A 5,468-nucleotide genomic window follows, 5' to 3' on the forward strand; every position below is an offset into this window, starting at 1 on the left:
GTGGAGGGCCGGACCACATTCTCCATTGCTTCTAGGAACAAAGGTAGAGATTGACCTCAGTGACCCCAAGGTGTGGCGGTACACGCCTTTAGTCCTGTTGCCTGGGCGGCAGAGGCAGATTGACCTCTGTGACCTCAAGGCGTGGTAGTATACGCCTTTGGTCCCAATGCCTGGGAGGCAGAGACATGCAGATCTCTATGAGTTCAAGGTGATGTAGCACACGCCTTTTATCCCAGCGCACATGCTTGATAACTCTCTACCGCTGCGTCCCTGCCTACTCCCGAGGCATCATCTGGGATAATGGGCAGTGAACCAATCAAAGAGTGACACGTCCAAAGCAGGGTCTGTTTCCTATATAAGGGATGGGTTCCATCTTATCTGGGTCTCCGCCATGTTGGCTGATGCCCACTCTCCCAAGGGGCATTAAAGCTTTTCTGCAAAAGGATCCTATGTGTACCGCGTGGTTCTTGCTGGCGAGACGGTAGCACGGGACATCTGGTGCCGAAACCCGGGAAGAAGAAGAAAAAGAAGAACTTTGCACCACCGGAGACCCCTTGGACACAAGGAGGATTCAGAACTGTAGGCATGCGTGCTCAGAGAGGTACGTTCTAAAGTCCAGAGAGCATATCAGAAACTGAGCAGCAGTGGGAGGTTGTGCGCGCACCCAGATAAGTTAAAAAATGACCCTCCGGTAAAGAATGGGGGAGACAGAAAAGAAAATAAGTTAAAAAGGACCCTCCGGTAAAGAATGGGGGAGACAGAAAAGAAAATAAGTTAAAAAGGACCTCCCGGTGATTTTGGGAGAGTGGAGATGGGGGAGAAGGCTGATTTGCAGGGTCGAAGGCTTTGTGTCGTGTTGTTCGTGTTGTTTTTTGTGTACTGGACAGGAGAGGGATATTTAAATTTGGGAGCTGCTAAAAAAGGTAGTTTAGATTTAAGGCATGGGCTTGAGAATGTGATATTGTGGAGGAGAGGTTCTGTTTTCGCCTCCACGGAGGATGGGAGCCTAAGTACATGCTTGAGATCCACGTGGTTTGAATCACCGAGACCTCCTGAAATGTTGTAGTGTATACCCCTAAAATTCAGCGGCCCAATAACAGCAGGAAACAGCCAAAGAGACTAAACGACGCCCAAATTCCCTAAAAGTTTAAATGAGGTCCTTTCAAGCCTGCTTCTCTGAGTTCAGCTTTGCTCCGTGCACCGGTTTGTGCTCGGAATGGGTGCAGCTGGGGCTGGAGGGCGGCTGGAGCGGAGCTTTGCTCTGTGGCTATGGTGGGAGGCATATTGCGCAGGCTCAGTTGGTGCCTGGCCTGGAGGGTATCACAGCAGTACCGAGAATGAGAACGGTGCCACAAGCTGCCAGGTCAGAAGGCTTGCAATGTGCCTGAAACTGTGAGGGGCTCTGAGGCTGGAATGGCTTCTGTTCAGCTTGGCTGAGCTAAGCTGTGCTGATCCTAGGTAACAAAGGCATAGCCTGGGGCAACGGGCGGGGCGAACAATGCTGGCTACTAGCCCGAGAGATTTTCCATCTGAATAAGGAACTGAAGAGATAGCATAGGGGTTAAGAATGCTGCCTGGTCTTCCAAGGGTCGTGAGTTCAATTCCCCAATGACCACATGGCAACTTACAACTATTTGGTTTTAAATCTAATGTTTCTGGATCCACAGGGAGGTAGATGCAAAAAGCCCTTAGATTTTTGAAGTGATTGGGTCGTTGGCTGGGTCTGTGAGAGTTTGTTTACAGCTGCTTTTGCTGTGACACAGATGTTGAGAGTTTGCTAGTAGGGAAGCGGCCCTGTTCGCCGCCTCTCCCAGCGGCTCCTTGAGCCGCAGCGGCTCTGGCGCGGACCTTGAGATGTTGCCGGCCTGTGACGCCTCGGTCTGAGTGTCGGCTCCCGCCACACTCCGCCACCAACACAGCCTCAGACCTCAGAGAACGAGGCTAGCCCCGCGGGGAAGGCAGGGGCGCCTGGGGGTGGAGCCGCCACTTCCTGGCCTGGGACACGGGGATCCGCACAGCGAGCAGGCCCAGGGCCGCGCACAGCCCTTGGATGGCGGGCGGGCTCTGGAACCCAAGGCCACCGTACCGGCAAGGAATACAGGAGCCAATAAATCTTAAATCTAATATCAACAAACAGGTCCTGGGTTTTTCCTAGGCGCCACTGGGGCAACACGGCCCATACCGTAAAAAACAGAAATCCCCATATGGGTTCCCCAATGGCCACGTCATCTTAGGACTCCAGGCTGAAAACAGGAAAACGGTTCTTCTCATACTTTTGAAACAATAATCTCATCTGTGCCAGATTTAAAATGGTTTAATTCTAAGGCCTACTATAATGACACAGACAAACAAGATTGCTCTTTAAAACAGAGACCTATAGGTCTCTAAGTTCAAGACCAGCCTACTTCCAGTACTGACTGTGCTAAATTTTTACACTGAGTTTTTTAATACTCTTAAATGTTATTTTGGGAGAAGAGTTTGTTTATATTTTTTTTCTAGAAATGCTACTATTCATGCTGTGGATTCATCTGTCCAGAGGCCTGAGGACAAAGCCTCCGCTATGGAGCTATCTGGCCTGATTGCTGCGGAGCTGGCAGGTTCCTGAGGGATGGTCCAGCTCCTGCCCTTGGTCTGTCAGTTATTGCTATGTTGTTGTTGTACATTGCAATGTTGTTGTTGCTGTGCCATTGCTATGCTGCTAGATTTCCCCTTGTTTTGTCAGTTATTGCTTGCTATCAGTTTCCCTTATCCTGTCAGTTATTTCTGCTAAACACTATGGGTATCTTCAAGATAGGTTACAAAATGCCATGGTTATTTAAATTAAAAATTGGATAAATATCTATTTAAACAAAAAGGGGGGAATAATATAAAGGAACTGCCCCCGATGCCAAGAATGGCCATCGCCATGGCTCTGTTCACCATAAATTTTTTAAATCTGGATGATAATGGCCAAAATGCTGCAACACGACATTGTTCGGATCCGCAGCGGCCCAAAGATTTGGTTAAATGGAAAGATATGCTTTCTAATGAATGGAAAGGCCCGGATCCCATCTTATTGAGATCCAGGGGAACTGTTTATGTCTTCCCACAGGATCAAGAAAGCCCATTCTGGCTGCCAGAGCGATTGACCCGAACAATGAAGAATGATCCACAACACACGGATTCGCCTGAGGACCTGGCTGCTGTTCCTCCTGCCATTTTGCAGATGGATGACAGAGCACCGATGGAGGACACTCTCAGCTTTCCCGAAGCTGTTACCAGTCAGCCATAGGATGGCAATGTTTCCTCGACTTTTTACAACCAATATGACTCTGGGCCCCCTCCCTCATACCATCCTAGAGATAATTTATAAGCTTGGCCATAGGATTACAGTCCTGGGTCGTGTCTTTCTTCCCCTACTTCAAAGAATGGGTGGGGATGGAAATGTTTTGGAACAGTCCTATGCTATGGATTAATGTTTCTCCTCTGGATGGTCTGCTGACTCAAATCCCAAAATCGTAGGGACAAAAAGGTTATTAAACAAGCGCTGGCTGCCCTGGAACAGGGGGCCTCTACTGATATATGGTTATTTATGTTAAAGCAGTAAGGTTTAAGCCAACCAGCTCCTGCACCCCTAGGACTCTGGTCCATTGCACAGGATGGAATGCTTGGCTTAGCTAGCCCTGAAGGTTGTCGAGCTGAAGAGCATCGCACAGAGAATGGCCCTCTCTGAGAGATAAGTCGCTCTGCTTAAGGGTTTCCTGCCATATATTCCCTTTCCCAGAAAATTGGCAGAGGGCAGGCCGGATAGGTTCCAGATGTCATGAGCCTAGGGACAGATTCCATGTAAGCCCATTTTTATGTTTTCATTTTGGGAAATGCGACCTCTATCTTTACCTTCCTAGGGAATTGCCTTTCTGCTAAGAAGTAAAAAAAGGGGGATATATGGAGGGCCGGACCACATTCTCCATTGCTTCTAGGAACAAAGGTAGAGATTGACCTCAATGACCCCAAGGTATGGCGGTACACGCCTTTAGTCCTATTGCCTGGGCGGCAGAGGCAGATTGACCTCTATGACCTCAAGGCATGGTAATATACGCCTTTGGTCCCAATGCCTGGGAGGCAGAGACATGCAGATCTCTATGAGTTCAAGATGATGTAGCACACGCCTTTTATCCCAGCGCACATGCTTGATAACTCTCTACCGCTGCGTCCCTGCCTACTCCCGAGGCATCATCTGGGATAATGGGCAATGAACCAATCAAAAAATGACACGTCCAAAGCAGGGTCTGTTTCCTATATAAGGGATGGGTTCCATCTTATCTGGGTCTCCGCCATGTTGGCTGATGCCCACTCTCCCAAGGGGCATTAAAGCTTTTCTGCAAAAGGATCCTATGTGTACCACATGGTTCTTACTGGCGAGACGGTAGCACGGGACACTGCTCGAGACACTGTCATGCAGAAGAAGGGACACAGTCTAGAGGGGGTGTGGAATCCAACCGGTAGAAGGCACAGGTACACGGATGCTGCCTGTGGAAATGGAATCATCTGTCCCCTCTTCCGTCAGACTGGCCTAGGTCCATGAGCGGGCGACGGGACAACGACTCTGGGATGCCAGAGGGATGGCTTGCTTCACCGAATGATGCTGGAACCTGAGCATCATCCTCTCCATGTGATGTCACCTTTAGTACACATGGCCCCATAGAAAAGCTCTAAGGCCCCATTTTTGTTGTCTACTGTTAGAAATGAGAGCTCTGGAAAGTCAGCTGAAGGACTCAAAAGCCAAGGTGTCTTGAGGTAGGAGCAGAAAGCATGTGAAGACCCACATCTGGAGCTGACGCTCTCTGTGGGTGAAAACCTCAGTCAGCCTGTTGGTTACAACACCTACATGAAGCCATCCCATGTGACTTGCCTGGGCTTCTTCACAGTTTGGTGACCAGGTTCCAAGAATTACCGCCATAGGAGAACCAGACGGAAGCTTCCCTGCCTTTGATGGCCTGGCCTCTGAAGTCAAGAAGGATGAATTATAGTCCAGGCATAGAAACAAGGGAAGGGAACTAGACCATCTCAGTTGGAATTGTAAATGTCAAGGTTGCATAGAGAGCACTGTGGCTTGCTGTCTCATGGTGCCTCATATTCGGCTTTCAGACAGCTTGCCACAGAAACCAGTCATTTCGTTAGAAAGCATGTGACAGACAATAGAAATGATCCTAGCCCCATCACATTTCTGAGTCACTTCACTACAGATTCTGTGCCCTAGGAAATTTAAAAGGAAAAAATATCCTCTGAGCTACTCTTTTTAAAACTTTTATTTTTTTGAAAATTTCATACAATTTATTGTGGTCATATTCTTTCCCCTCCCCCACTTCCTCTCATACACACCCCTACAAACCCAACTTCAAGTCTTTCTCTCTCTTAAAAAAAAAAAAGTGTGCATGCACACACACAAACACACACACACAAAATGGAGTCCTTTTTGTGTGACCAAC

At 48.6% G+C, this 5,468-nt stretch overlaps 1 long non-coding RNA gene across 1 annotated transcript; it reads left to right on the forward strand.

Moving 5' to 3' along the window:
* Positions 1-260: 260 nt before the first annotated feature.
* LOC148122734 (uncharacterized) lies at positions 261-3,319 on the forward strand. The gene is made up of 3 exons (XR_015737545.1): positions 261-601; positions 2,500-2,629; positions 3,092-3,319. It is a non-coding gene; the product is annotated as an uncharacterized LOC148122734 (long non-coding RNA).
* The last annotated feature ends 2,149 nt before the right edge of the window (positions 3,320-5,468 follow it).

Source organism: Myodes glareolus, chromosome 3 (assembly GCF_982192425.1).
Source record: "Myodes glareolus chromosome 3, mMyoGla1.1, whole genome shotgun sequence".
NCBI classification, from domain to species: Eukaryota; Metazoa; Chordata; class Mammalia; order Rodentia; family Cricetidae; genus Myodes; species Myodes glareolus.